This window comes from Schistocerca americana, chromosome 2 (assembly GCF_021461395.2).
Source record: "Schistocerca americana isolate TAMUIC-IGC-003095 chromosome 2, iqSchAmer2.1, whole genome shotgun sequence".
NCBI lineage: Eukaryota > Metazoa > Arthropoda > Insecta > Orthoptera > Acrididae > Schistocerca > Schistocerca americana.
In genome coordinates, this window is record NC_060120.1 from 371,775,938 (window position 1) to 371,790,814 (window position 14,877).

The 14,877-nt window shown below is 39.4% G+C and overlaps 1 pseudogene; it reads right to left on the reverse strand.

The window, feature by feature from the left end:
- LOC124594029 overlaps positions 1-14,877 on the reverse strand; it is a 352,828-nt pseudogene that overhangs the window by 51,006 nt on the left and 286,945 nt on the right.

Below are 14,877 nucleotides of genomic sequence, written 5' to 3' on the forward strand. Positions count from 1 at the left end.
GGGTTTGGTCGCAATCCACGTTGGATACCAGCGGTGGTCCTGCGCCGACATGGCCGCCGGCTCTATACCTTGCAGGCAGGGGACCGGGTGGTACGTCGTCACCAAAATCAGCTACGTCCACGTTCGGGCACCCACCCTCCGACCTCTCGGACACCGGCTTCCCAATTGCCGGCACCTGTGTTGGTTTCACAGGGGACGTTACCTCCTCTCTCCGCTGTGACTCTGCCGCACTGCGATGGTTCTCAGCCTTGGCAGCCTCCAGTAGCTCCAGCACCGGCATCACCATCGTTCGAGATGCCACAGCGAGAGCCAGCCCCCCTAGCAGGCCCGGTTTCTCAAGAGGCTGGTTCACCTGGGGTCGTCCCATCCCCTTCGTCCTTGCCACTGGGTCTTGACCCTCCCGAGGTGGAACAGGCAGGATCCGGCGTTCGACAGCTTGTCGCCCGTTCTGTCCCGGGCTCCGGTTGTGGGACGACAGGGGCCTCTTCGTGTGGGTCACTTCCAGCCGTATTCGAAGGTTCCGGCTCGAGGGTTGGCAGATCCCCTCGACTCCGGCCATCCAATGGATGTGGAGGTCATCGCTCCGGCCCGACACTCCACCTTCCGAAGCAGTGGATCACAGTGGCTGCACCCCCCAAAGGAGGAGGAGTGCTGTAGCCACCAGAAAGATCGCGGGAGGCGCACATTGGCACGGCGCGTCACGGACGGTAGTTGCTGCAAGTAGAGTCCCGTCCACCAGAGAGCACGCGAGAATTTGGATGCGACATCTGCCGGCATAACAACAACAACAACAACGCCGGCAGCACAGGCTGGGCCCAGTCAGTTCACATCGGGCAGGTCTAGCAGACAGTTCCTGGTCTACACTAGGTGAAGTGCGACGGAAACGTGAATCGTGTTACTACAAAATTGCAGCAGGAATTAAAGTTCAGGAAGAAGAAATAAAAACTTTGTGATTTGCCAATGACATTGTAATTCTGTTAGAGGCAACAAAGGACTTGAAAGAGAAGTTCAGTAGAATGGACACATTCTTCAAAGACAATATAGGATGAACATCAACAAAAGCAAAACAAGAATAATGGAATGCAGTCAAATTAAATTAGTTTGGACTGAGGGCATTAGATTAGGAAATGAGACACTTGAAGTGGTAGACAAGTTTTGTTATTTGACCAGCAAAATAGCTGATGATGGCCATAGTACAGAGAATAATGTATACTGGCAATGGCAAGAAAAGCTTTTCTGAAGCAGTTAACTTGGTTAACACCAGGTATACATTTAAGTATTACGAATTATTTTCTGAAAGCATTTGTATGGAGTGTAGCCATATATGGTAGTGAAACAAAAACAATAAACAATTTAGACAAGGATAGAATAGAAACTTGTGAAATATGGTGCTACAGAGGATTGCTGAAGATTATATGGGTAGATCATGTAACTAGCGAGGAGGGACTAAATAGAATTGGGGAAAAAAGAAATTTGTGGCACAATCTGACTAAAAGAAGGGAGCAGCTGATAGGATACATTCTGAGACATCAAGGGATGACCAATTTAGTATTGGAGGGAAGTGTGTGGGGTATGAATCACAGAGGGAGACAAAGAGTTGAATACAGTAAGGAGATTCGGGATGTAGGTTGCAGTAGTTATTTGGAGATGAAGAGGCTTCACAGAACAGTGTAGCATGGAGAGCTGCATCAAACTAGTCTTCTGGCTGAAGACCACAACAACTGCAGCAATGGAAGTGTGACTTAAGGAAAATCAAGACATGCTCATAGGATTTGTCAAACTAGAAAAAGCATTTAACAGTGTAAAATGATACCAGATGTACAAAATTCTGAGAAAAATAGGAGTCATCTACTGGGAAAGATGAGTAATATGCAACATGAATAAAAATAAAGAGGGAACAAAAAGAATGGAAGATCAAGGATGAAGTGCTTTGAGTAGGAAAACTGTAAAATATAGATGCAGTCTTTCACCCTTAGTGTTCAATCTACATACCAAAAATCAATGTAGGAAAGGGAGGAGAGGCCCAAGAGTAGGATTAAAAATTTTGGGTGAAAGTATGTCAATGATAAATTTGATGATGGCATTGCTATCCTCAGTGAGAGTGAAGGAGAATTATAGCATCTGTTGGATGGGATGGACATTATGACTACAGAATATGGATAAGTGGATGTAGGTTGCAAGTGTTCCTTTGAGATGAGAGTGTTGGCACAAGAAAGGAATTCATGGAACGCCACATCAAACTAGTTCAAAGGCTAATGTCTTAAAAAAAAGGATGTAACCTTAAAGAATGTTCAAAGGAAAGCTTATTATAGCCATCAACCATACACATTCAACTTTATTCTTTATCAGTTTTGGTTATTATGACGATTATCACTGGAAGAAAAGCAGTACATGAGATGAATCTAAGATGCATATTATTCATAAACGGCTCAGCAGTATATAAAATACAACAATATTCCACAGTAGTATGTAAACTAGCCATAGTGGCTAATGTCATAAATCACACAAGTAGCCTAAATTCCAATGTATAACAAGTTCCATTAAGACTGCTGACAGTAAATACCTCTTAATTGTCAGCAGTCATTATGCAACCTGTTATATATTGGAGTTTAACCTACTTGTGTGATTTATGACATTAGCCAATTATGGCTTTTTTGTGTACCACTGTGGACATCATTGCATTTGGTACATTGTTGAGTCATTTATGGGCAGTGTCCATTTTTGATCTATCTGATGTACAGCTTTTCTTGTTACAATAACTGAAACCAATAAAGTGGAAAGATGAATGTGTACAGCTGACGTCTACAAAAATGCTTTTCTTCAGATACACCGGGCTGGGGAGGAGGAGTGGGAGTGGGAAGATACAGCATGAAGGAATCATCTGAAAGGAACAGAAATCAGTAGATGTGATGTACGTATACAGACAAACTATTGATTACAATTTCAGAAAAATTGGTTATTCAAGAGATAGAGCTTCACAAATTGAGCAAGTCAATAATGTGTTGGTCCACCCCTAGCCCTTATGCAAGCAGTTATTCACCTTGACGATGACTGATAAAGCCATTGGATGCCCTCCTGTGGGATATCATGCCACATTCTGTCCAACTGGTGTGTTAGATCATTAAAATCCTGAGCTGGTTGGAGGGCCTGCCCATAATACCCCACATGGCCTCAATCGGGAAGAGATCTGGCAACCTTGCTGACCCAGGAAGGGTTTGGGAAGCACAAAGAAAATCAGTAAAAAATCTTATCAGTAAAAAATCTTATGGGATGTGGGTGGGCATTATCCTGTTGAAATGTATACCCATGATGGCTTGCCATAAAGGGCAACAAAACATGGCATAGAATACTGTCAACATACTGCTGTGCTATAATGGTGCCAATGATGGCAACCAAAGTGATCCACCTATGAAAACAAATGGCACTCCAGACCACCACTCCTGGATGTCAGGCTGTATCATGGGCAACAGTGTGTCCGCCCCGATAGCTGAATGGTCAGCATGACGGACTGTCATCCTGCCCGAGTACGATTCCTGGCTGGGTCAGGGATTTTCTCTGCTCAGGGACTGGGTGTTATGTTGTCTTCATGACCATTTCATCCCCATCTGGTGCACAGGTTGGCCAATGTGGTGCAGTAAGACCTGTACCAAGGTGGCCGGACCTGCCCTGTAAGGGGCCTCAAGGCCAATGATGCCAAAAGCTCATTTCCAGACACATCTTCATCCTGAAATCTCCTTGGCTGGTGCAGAGCTGTCTTCATTGATGAGTCCTGCATTACACTGAGCCACAATGACCAATGAAGACATATCTGGAGATACCCTGGACAGTAGTGGGTTACTCACCTGTGTGTTACCTGACAACCTGGAGTGATGGTCTGGGGTGCCATTTATTTCCATAGCAGGATACCTTTGGACATCATCCGCAATATCCTTACAGCACAGTGGCATGCTGATGATATTCTACACCCCATTTTGTTCCTCTTCATGGCAAACCATCCTGGGCTTACATTTCAGCAAAATAATGCCCACCTGCACACAGCGAGAGTTTCGACAGCTTGTCTCTGTGTTTGCCAAACCAAACCTTGGCCAGACAGGTCTACACACACACAAACACACACACACACACACACACACACACACACACAGTATCAGCCAACGTCAAACCGAATAACCGTTCGCGTAAGGGCCAGAGATGGACTAACACATTACTGACTTGCTCAATTAGTGAAGCTCTTTCTCTTGAATAAATCATCCAAGTTTTTTGAAACTGTAAACAGTTGTTTGTCTGTACATGTACATCACATCTATTGATTTCTGTCACAAATGGATAACTCCTTTGTAGTGCATGTTTCTTTATTTTGTCTCAGAGTGTTTTCAGCAGCTGTAGCAAGTTATCTACATTATGTTGGCTTAAAAAGAAAAACTCATATCTGAAAAATAAAACAAAATTATTTTTGTTGGATTATTATGTTGAAAACCTTGTATCTCAATTAGTAACTGAATGAGAGGTAATGGCCAATATGCCCCTTCTTGTAGCGGTGTACCGTAGGTCTCTAGATGAGCATAGCGTTCCAAAGGATTGGAAAAGGGCACAGGTCATCCCCATTTTCAAGAAGGGACGTCGAACAGATGTGCAGAACTATAGACCTATATCTCTAATGTCGATCAGTTGTAGAATTTTGGAACACACATTATGTTGGAGTATAATGACTTTTCTGGAGACTAGAAATCTACTCTGTAGGAATCAGCCTGGGTTTCGAAAAAGACGGTTGTGTGAACCCCCAGCTCGCGCTATTCGTCCACAAGACTCAGAGGGCCATAGATATGGGTTAACAGGTAGATGCTGTGTCTCTTGACTTCTGCAAGGCGTTCGATACAGTTCCCCACAGTCGTTTAATGAACAAAGTAAGAGCATATGGACTATCAGACCAATTGTGTGATTGGATTGAAGAGTTCCTAGATAACAGAATGCAGCATGTCATTCTCAATGGAGAGAAGTCTTCCGAAGTAAGAGTGATTTCAGGTGTGCCGCAGGGGAGTGTCGTACGACCGTTGCTATTCACAATATACATAAATGACCTTGTGGACGACATCGGAAGTTCACTGAGGCTTTTTGCGGATGATGCTGTGGTATATCGAGAGGTTGTAACATTGGAAAATTGTTCTGAAATGCAGGAGGATCTGCAGCGAATTGACGCATGGTGCAGGGAATTGCAATTGAATCTCAATGTAGACAAGTGTAATGTGCTGCGAATACATAGAAAGATAGATCCCTTATCATTTAGCTACAATATAGCAGGTCAGCAACTGGAAACAGTTAATTCCATAAATTATCTGGGAGTACGCATTAGGAGTGATTTAAAATGGAATGATCATATAAAGTTGATCATCGGTAAAGCAGATGCCAGATTGAGATTCATTGGAAGAATCCTAAGGAAATACAATCCGAAAACAAATGAAGTAGGTTACAGTACGCTAGTTTGCCCATTGTTTGAATACTGCTCAGCAGTGTGGGATCTGTACCAGATAGGGTTGATAGAAGAGATAGAGAAGATCCAACGGAGATCAGCGCGCTTCGTTACAGGATCATTTAGTAATCGCGAAAGCGTTACAGAGATGATAGATAAACTCCAGTGGAAGACTCTGCAGGAGAGACGCTCAGTAGCTCAGTACGGGCTTTTGTTGAAGTTTCGAGAACATACCTTCACCGAAGAGTCAAGCAGTATATTGCTCCCTCCTATGTATATCTCGCGAAGAGACCATGAGGATAAAATCAGAGAGATTGGAGCCCACACAGAAGCATACCAACAATCCTTCTTTCCACAAACAATACGAGACTGGAATAGAAGGGAGAACCGATAGAGGTACTCAAGGTACCCTCTGCCACACACCGTCAGGTGGCTTGCGGAGTATGGATGTAGATGTAGATGTAGATGCTGGACTCTAGTGAGGAAAAAAAGAAACAGTGTAATGGGTGGTTACAATTAAGCCAACAGTGTTCTGAGTACTGAAGTGCAAGCTGTACGCACTGCAGGACACCAAAACGTGGTAGGTATCTTCACTAATCAATGTGCTCACAGAGTATGCTGAAAAAAATGATAGTTCCACTATCTGTCAGCAGGTGAAAATAATGGTGCTGAAAGCAGTCAGAATATGAAATGTTTCTGGTTTTAATGTCAGTAGTCTGTTTGCCACTTGGTGACACATTTTGATTTCTTTTTTGAAGTGATTGTAGGTGTAAAGTGTTAAGAAGGCTGAAGTTTGCTTTACAAGATGTAATGGCTATTGATAAGAGAGAGTGTATCATTATAAAACACAAAACGTAAAAATAAATAAATAAATAATACAGATTATAAAAATTGAAGCTGCCTGTTACTGTTTCAATAATGACATTAACAGATTGAAGACAAAATAACAGATGAACTGAAATGCACCATCTCTGTAACAAAAAGAATCCACAAATGTGGACATGAGGTATAATAAAGGAAGAAATCTCTCCAGTAAATTCAGTTCAGAGAATAGTGTCGTAACAAATTCTCTTTTATCACCTTTATCTAAAAGATATTTGAAACTACAGAGTAAATATGTTTTATTTTAGAAGAGTATTTTAATTTAATTTATTTTTGTTGTAAGAACAGGGGGGGGGGGGGGGGGGGGATAAAGGGGTGCCTAAAGACACATAAAAGGAAAACTACATGACACTACCATTGCCAGAGTTGAGACCTCTCATCCTGGAGTCTGAGTGACCTGTCTGCCCTTTTTAACTGTTCTCAACCTATCTCCCTGGGAAAGGGAAAGAAAGATAGGATAGTGTCATGTGCTATCTCCTTGCCACGTGTCTTTTGGCAGTACTAAATATTTTGTCTCTGGTAGTAAATGCTGGTCAGAAATTCTGTCTCATAAGTTAATAGTTTTCATGAAGGAACTTTCCTTTTGATAGTGTAGGTCAACATGTACTAGTCACAGGAGCAAATAGAAGATAATGGATGAAAACATCATGTATGTTTTGTACCATGGCCATCCACAAAGATATGGGCCAAGTGAAGTGACAATTAGCTAGAGTGAGAGAACAATGTACTAGGATTCTTACAAGTTGTCTGGGTGGTGGTATATCTTTTGGGAGTGATAGAGACCATTTTAGGAAGGATATTACTCACTTCAGAGCTTGATGAAAGGGTTTCTGAGTGTTGACATAAGCCATTGTTAAGCTTGCCCAGTCTGGAGATGCTTTTTAACAGATGTGGTTGGTATAGGAGCTGGGTGTATGTGTATATGACACATTAGATGTGCTTATAGACTGCATGTGGGACTAGGTTCTTTTGTGCATGTTTGTAGAACATTATGAAGGGATTCCTCATCCCCACAGATTCACTATATACATGTTGCAAGATAGTATGGGAAATACTTTCTGATCTGGAAGTGGCAGCAGTTGTCATCGTGGGAGTATTATTGGTTCTTCAGTGTTGTAATGTGGATTTAGTTTCTTATAAATTCATCCCCTAGAGAGGTAGAGGTTGATACTGAAGAAGGGGGCACATATATATTAAGATCCATAACTGAAACACATTGGTGGTGTTCCCGACAAGTGTGCCCTCACTGGACGTGGAAGACGTTGCACGTACTGATACATCTGTGTTTTCCATTCACATGTCATGGAATTACTAGAGAGAGGACAGAAGGTTAGCTGAAAACAAATAGGAGAAGTATCAATCTAAGAAAGAGCACCATAACATTTGCCTACAATTTTGTTGGAACTGCTCACTGTGTTGACAAAATTTGAATATCTGGAGATAGTATTCGTGAAAAAGGGGGGGGGGGGATATATAATAATAATAATCCAAAAAACAGAATGTGATGGTGTCTTCCAGTGAGAGGTGTATACTGTCAGGCAAAAAAGAGCTTCTTTCAGATAAAACAAGCAATGTGGACTAGTGGTTCAGACATTTGAATTTTATTTAGGAGGAGTATGATTCAAATGATAATCTGACCATTTAGTTGTACATATTCTGTTGTTTCCCTAAATTGATTTAGATGAAAGCAGAAATGGTTTATTTGAAAAGGACACAGCTGATTTCCTTCCTCATCCTTGTTCTATCTGAGCTGGTGATCTGTCTGCAATGATCTCTTTGTCAGTCGGACATTAAACACTAATGTTCTTCTGACATTTGAAGGACTGCTCAAGAAAAGTGAAGCTTAAGGGATAATGTTCCTAGGTTACATATTATATATTAATGTTCTGTATGTCAGTCACTAAAAATGTACAACAAAGAGCTTCACATTTTATGGAGGGAAACTTCTGTGCTGTAATAGTTAAATGACCTGAAATAGGTTTCATCCACCAATTGCATGAAAATATTTAGCTTGAAGAATAGCTTCAGTGCATGAGTGCGTAATGAAGAAAGCCAGTGTGGAAGAATGGAGGAAAAGTGAGTAGCTAGATTATGCTCATAACATAACTGAAAGTATGCAAAATGATAGAGACCAGTGGCAATGTATAAGTAGAATCTGTGTATTTATTTGTATATATTATGACAGAAATATGAAAGCTTCACTATAGTACTGTATAGTTAATTATTATGTAAAATAAAAAATGTGCAAAAAAGAACATCATTAAATTGAATTATATACAAGAACAAAATTTTATAAAGGACTTACTCTTCACTAAAGTATTCAATATCTTCATAGTATGCATCATATTCATTGCTTATATCATAGTCCAGGCTCTGTAGGATTCCATGGAGGCCTGTCAGATTTTCTGTGATACTTCCACTAGTAGTGTTGACTGTTTTATCTCTAGTGTAGTTCATGGAACTAGAAGAGAAGAAATAATTCATCCTTTCTTCAGTTACATAATTTATTAGACTCATCTGTAATTTTGAGGTTAAATTCTAATGGAGCTTGTGAATTGTGGTTTATTGGTCTCATAAAATACATAATCAAAATCATTTGATTCAGGTACAGGAGACACGTCAGAAGTTTGGTAAAATTTAACGTAAACACATAAAGCTGATGTTTACATACAACATCATAACAATAATACAATTTTGTTTTATATACACAAAAGGCAGAGATCATAATAATAACAATAATAAAAAATAGTATCTAAAAATCTAACACTAAATTACCCTAGCTCAAATTATCATGTCATCCTCTAAAAATTCTTCTATCAAATAGTAACATTTTCCCCCCAGAATGTGATGTAGCCTTATTTTTAGGATCTCTGGGCTTGTGTTTTGATACAAATGGATATGCTGATTGTTGGGACACAGATGCTGTTATAAATATTATCAGGTGAGCACCAGCATATTTTTCTCATGTATTAATTATGGTATATACAAACAATGTTTTCATAGTTTGTTCAGTCATTTTATTGATGGGCTTAGTTAGGATCTTTTCTTCAGCATCCACTTACCATAGCAATTGTCACTTTTTTTTAAAGGCTCACAGAATATCTGGACATAATTTCAAGAAGAACCATTAAAATAAAACTGAATCCGAATCAAGTAGCAAAACTACCAGTTTTAGAGAAATAGATGTTCTCTATGTTGTTATTTGGTTGTTATTATTGTTTTCAGTCTGAAGACTGGTTGCTCTTCTACATAAGTACTGTAATGTACAGTACAGTAATCACACAGAAACAAAAAGACTTGCACAGGATAAAACGGTTGGAAGAGCTTCATCAAACCAGTCTTTGGTTAATAGAGAAATATCTGACAACGCAAGCCACATACCTGATTAACTAACAAGGAACCCCTTGAGTGGGAGGTTGCAAAAGGTCAATGATGTTTACAGCATTTGACACCCCACATATTGTCTACCATGCAACCATAATATTAGCTGCTAATGGCAACAGGGGACAAGAATGGAGGTATCCAATGGTGAGCACAGCATGAGGCTATGGAGCGTGCTTGAACTACTTACTTGACTGGTAACTCACAACGGTGTTACAGCGCTAGTGGTGTTGACACAAAGCAGAGCAGTGGCAAAGATAAACACAGAGAACATTGCATTATATCTACAATAACAGTTGCCGAGGTTGGAATTTTGCGAAGTGAGAAAGACGTGTCACATGAAATATTAGTGTTTCTGCAACGCATATGCTCAACTGCATGGACAATGTCCATGGGAGTACAATGATGACAATACATGTTTAACAAGTGAAAGTGATACTGAAACAGGTGTCAGGCCATGTAATTCATCATCCTTGTTGGACTGGGAGCCACAAGTCACGTCTCCTATGAAACATAGTTCAGGAAAATCGTTGTCTAAGGAGCAGGTACTAAACATAGCTACATACATGGAAGATTATCCAGTTAAAAAACAATTACGAACAGATTTTGAATAAATCCACAGCAATACAACTGTGTGTATTCAAGGGAGAAGAAGGTGCACTTGTTACAAAAACTTGTGTTTGTGCATTTCAAGAATGCTCAATACAATTTAAAGGATGTGCACGATAGTGACCTACTATGTTATGCACATCAAATTGCATATGATACAGATTACACTGATTTCAAGGGAAACAGTGGGTAGTTGCATAACTTCAAACAGTGCTACAGAATTGTTGGACATAAAATAACAAAATTTCAAATGAAACGTCAACTTGACAATGCAGAGCAAACTTCGAAAATTAGGGACACCAAGAGAGTTGTATCAAGGTCAGCTAACATCAGTGCCTTGACACATTTGTATAGTTATGCCAACTGTAAATATGGGCGTATGTCACAGCAAGCAAGGGTGGGAAAATGGGCATAAGAGTATTACATCCATGATATGAGCACTATTTTTGGCCATAGCTGGTCAAAATAACTTGCTTTTCCTTGATTACTGGTCTGCATATGAAAATCATACTCCTTTACAGCAAACTATCCCTCCTGTAAAGTGCGCGACATTTCAATTCATACCACCTGGATCACTTACCAAATTCAGCCTCTGGATATTTTTTCCCATCTCTATAAACATGTTATCTCACTACCTTCAGTTATGATTTAAAGGATAGCCAGCTTCACGATAAGCTCTATCACAAACTGTTTCACATCCAGTTGCATATCATCACGTTCCATTAGTTCTCATCACCCCATTACACCAATGTGATTATGTGATTCTACATGCCTTCTTTAAGAGTGGATACCTACCGGAATATTGAGGACTATCAGTCTTGATGATGTGAACCTTTGTGATTACTGTGGCATGCCATTTTTCATTCGGTGTTCATGGTGCTAGTTAATGGCTTGTTTTGAACATTTCTTGAATCTCAACAATGTCCATTTTGTGAAGTGTAATACACACATCTGATAGAAGGTTGATCTCTGCACCTCCCAGACACTAATTTTCTGTTGCCCTCCAATCATTAGCAGCTAATATTTTTCCTGTCATAATTGTTAACACAACACTTTCAAATGAGCCTGAACATGCAGCCCTGCACTCAAGGAAACTCATTTGTAATTACAGACATTAAATTGATGTGCTTGGGAGATAGTATTACAATTTACCCAGATATGTTTCGAACTTGAACAAAGAAGTGATCTAATATATACATGAAAAAAAGGTTGTATGTCATAGTTGTATTTTTGCACTTGACAGTTTGCTAAGTAATTTACAGTCAAAGCACAAATCAGATGCTAACATTCATATATATTATAATTTTCAAGATGCTAGTAGGAAATAATCATAAGCTTCTTGTGAAACTGGAAACATCTAAAAGTAAGTGATGACTCATAAACTGATTTTCTGGCAGAAAACTGATCAATCTGAAACCATTAGTCACTGAGGTTTCATTTAAAGTGCTTTCAACAGTGACACTTGCAATAATAGTTGTTAATGTTATTGAGAAAGGCACTGATGATTTACACTGGTTGCCATAAATTGGGGAAAAGTTATGACAACTAACAACTACTTGAGCAAACTTAAGGAAGTGACACAAAATTGAGTATCTTGATATGTGAGTAGTACTACACGAAACAACAACATGTAAACCAATAATACAATGACCAATTCATTTCTTCAGTGCAGAACACAGATCTGCATGGGATAATAGCAGTGTTACATGAAAAATAAAATCAACTCTGTTGAACGGCAATAATGTGTCACTTACCAGGTGAAAATTACGGGGAGCCACTGGCAAACTGGAGGCAGATAGAGATGGTCCAGAGGTTAAATATTCACCATTATCTTGTTCATAAGCTGTTGGGACGATGTCTAACTACTGGTTCAGCATCCAAAAGGTGCTGAGGGTGCTATGCCTTGCATGACTAGGATTGTGACATCACCCAACTTACACCAAACTTTGCTAAAACTAAACTAAACTCCACCCACACAGGCCATGAAGGCCCAATGGCACTGATCAGCCACTGTTTGATCTGGCATGTGGTCAGCGCACCACTCTCCCAGCCGTATGTCAGTTTACAAGATTGGAGGCACTACTTCTCAATCAAGTAGTTCCTCAGTTTGCCTCACAAGGGCTGAGTGCACTCTGATTGCCAACAGTATTCGGCAGACTGGATGGTCAACCATCCTAGATCTAGCCCAGCCTGACAGCACTTAACTTAGTCTGACAAGAACTGGAGTTACTACTGCTGCAAGGTCATTGGCCACCAAACTTTGCTACACTGTCCATAAGATTGATATCTCTGTCTACTATGCACAGAGAAGGGTTCATGAAAACGTAGGTGATCAGCTACAGGTGTGATGCTCGCCCGTCATATTATGAGTGAGCTCTTCTAGAATGCACTTTGAAATGTACCCAGTGATGTAAATAAATGGATAGCAGTTTTTTTTCTGGAGTAAGTTATGGGTTTAACTTGTAAAGTGACAGTGGGCATGGTCTGATTTGCATGATTTGTATTTATCTAAACATTTATAAAAAATGCGTCTTCTGACAAGGCGTGTCTTTGTGCATGGTGGTGTGTCTTCACATGTGGCAATGCAGACCTCCATGTTCTTCATCACAATACTGCGGTAATGCCTCTGTAGAGAGATTATTATGTATGTAATGATTTTATCCTACTAGATTACAATTCTCAACCACTCAGGTCTTGTCTTGTGATAGAATATAGTCTAGAAGAAACAATCTGTTTATCTGTGTGTGATGAAGCAAGCTGGGATATTTTTACTTCCCCTCTTGTTTTGCCATCTGCCTATTAATTTTTTTTTTCTTTTTTGACTGATTACCATTAACATATGTGAGTATAATCTGCATTTTCATAAAAGAGAAAGGTTGGCCCTCAGTTTTAAAGAATATAACACCAGCTCTAATTTTGTGCTTAGTTCTACATACATAATTTATTTTCTAATTTATTTTGACTATTCCTAGTAAGTATCTTTTGTTATAGGGTGAAATCAGTAATTGTTTTTTGACTTAAATTCTATTGTTGAATTATAAACAAAAATAAATTCTGTACTAATTATAACATTTGGAGGAACAACTAATAGTTGTCTTAAAGGATCTATTTGGCTCTATTCGAAAACATGTTAGCAAAGCCAGCCCTTAATTAATTCCAACATAATTACCAGTCTTGTTCAAAGTATTGTTTGAGTAACTATATTTGTTGATTTCATCATTTAAACAAATAATTTGACCTAACTCTTGTAGTAGAAGAAACTGTTAAAAAGACAGAATTTTTTGTTGTATTCAGTTAATTTAATGAGTTATGTTTTAATTGTAATTTCTGTAAATTAAACATCAAGCAATGTGTAGTTTAAGTGCCTGTTATTGTGATGATATATAAGGACCTGATTTTTGGTCCCAAGATAGTCAGTCCACGGCCGAGTTTCAGGCAAGAAACCTGTGTTGGTCAGAACAACAACAATGCATCAACTTAACTGTGAAATAAGTGTTGCATCAATAGGCCATGTGTTAAAACAATGACAGTGTCTGTTCAATTTATGTGAAATATTGTGAAATGTGTGGTTAGGTTTTAGCAGTATGTTGATGTTTGCCTGCAAACTATTAATGAGGCTTATTGAAAGTTAAACAATAGTGCACTGGCCATATAACTGTGTAATATTGGGGGGGGGGGGGGGGGGGGGGGGGGGAGGAGGTTGTGATCGGTGAAAGTACAGAACTGTGAAATGCAAATGTGTACCTGTCAGCTACATCATTTAAAGTAGTCAGTGTTGTACTTCCACCCAACATTTTTCAGAAAGTGTAACATTGTTGCTGTATGTTGATACCAAGGACAATCAATGAGAAAATAAAGCAGGCAGACATCACATGTAGGAACATTAACAGTGTCATAAGCTGTTATTCATATGTAACCCAACTCAGTACTGGCTCTGTTGTCACTGTTATTCAGAATAAAACGTAATAGTACGTGAAGACTTTGAAAATTTAATTATTTTGTTGGAGGTGTGGTGAATGAGAAATCTTTTCAGTTTATCTTTTACAGACTTTAAGTTATTAGCTATGTCTCTGTGTATTCTTGACAGACAGTGCTTTGTATTGTTGTAGCTGATGCTTAGTACAACAAAGAATATGAGAGAGAACGACAACAGAAATAATTACATTCGATCTGTGTGAGATGCTAAAACCTGTGCAGCCTAGTTTACTGCCTGCACAGAGGACAATTAACCAGCCAGTAACACTGTGGAATTTGCACACTGTGATAACCAGGTGGGTTAGGTGTTTTTAGATCTTCTGGGACTCTCCACTTTCTTGAATCATACATGGAAGGATTTGCTAAAATCTTTTACTCTAGAGACAGCACACATAAGTAGAGTCTTTTAATGTGAAGAGAATATTGCCATTTCACTGCAAATGCTTCATGCAGATGAGTACAAAGTATACTAAATACGCTAAATTCAACTGCTGAAGTTAATTTCATATCCTAGATTTCAGGTACTTGTCAGTGATTCTCAGTTTTCTAATCCCACGAACTAT